Raw genomic sequence first — 954 nt, 5'->3', positions numbered from 1 at the left:
CTCTAATTCTTAGCGTAGTAGTTATAATTATCTCCTTATCTTATATTATAAGTAACTTATCTTTTACTACCTTATAGATATATAATATAACTATAGAGTGCTTTAAGTAATTAATTTATACTTTATAGCTAGTAAAATAGTTATATAATTTTATAGTAACTTTATAAGGTAGTAGCTTAAAATTATTAATTAACTATTCTCTAAAGTTATCTTATACCTTCTTATAAAGGATTCTATATAGATTATTATAGCGCTTATACTTTATAAGGTTAGCTATAGTAATAGTAGTAAGTGTGTTTCTTTACTTAGTAATTATAAGATCTTATAGTAACTCTATAATATAGTCTTTTTACTATTAGGTAGTAATAATATAATCTTTAAGCCCTTTAGGTACTTTATAGGCGCTCTAGATTACCTTTACTTACTTAGTAGCGTTAGGTAGTAGTATATATTTAAGGTAATTTCCCTTTTATTCTTAGGCTTTAGCCGCCTTATAGGCACTACTTACTAGCTTATTATAGTTACTTATCTTAATTACTTACTTATAGTTACCTTCTATTAGCCTAACTACCCCTTAGTTATAAGCGTTTCCCTTAACTGTTATTAAGGGGCGTATATATCTATTAGAGGATTTACTACTAGTAGTATAAGTAATTATAAAGACTTATAGTTAAATAAAACTTAAAAAGGAAAGGCTTATAGTAAGCTTATATATAATAAAGGCTGTTATATTAGTAACGTAAAATAACTTAAATAAAAATAGGAAAAGATATAAGAAAAGTAAAAGTTAGTAAGCTTTATAGGCTTATAACAAAAGGAAGGTAAAAAGTAAATAGTTACTAATTAATAGTAGGTTAGTGCATAAAGTAAGGTGTTTTTTATAGTTAGATAGAGGACTTCTTATATAGTAATAAAGTTAATTTACTTACGTAAATAATATAAATCTATACTGCT

This window comes from Colletotrichum graminicola, assembly GCF_000149035.1.
Source record: "Colletotrichum graminicola M1.001 genomic scaffold supercont1.70, whole genome shotgun sequence".
Lineage (NCBI taxonomy): Eukaryota > Fungi > Ascomycota > Sordariomycetes > Glomerellales > Glomerellaceae > Colletotrichum > Colletotrichum graminicola.
The sequence above is the reverse complement of the archived record's forward strand: the minus strand, read 5'-3'. Positions refer to the sequence as shown.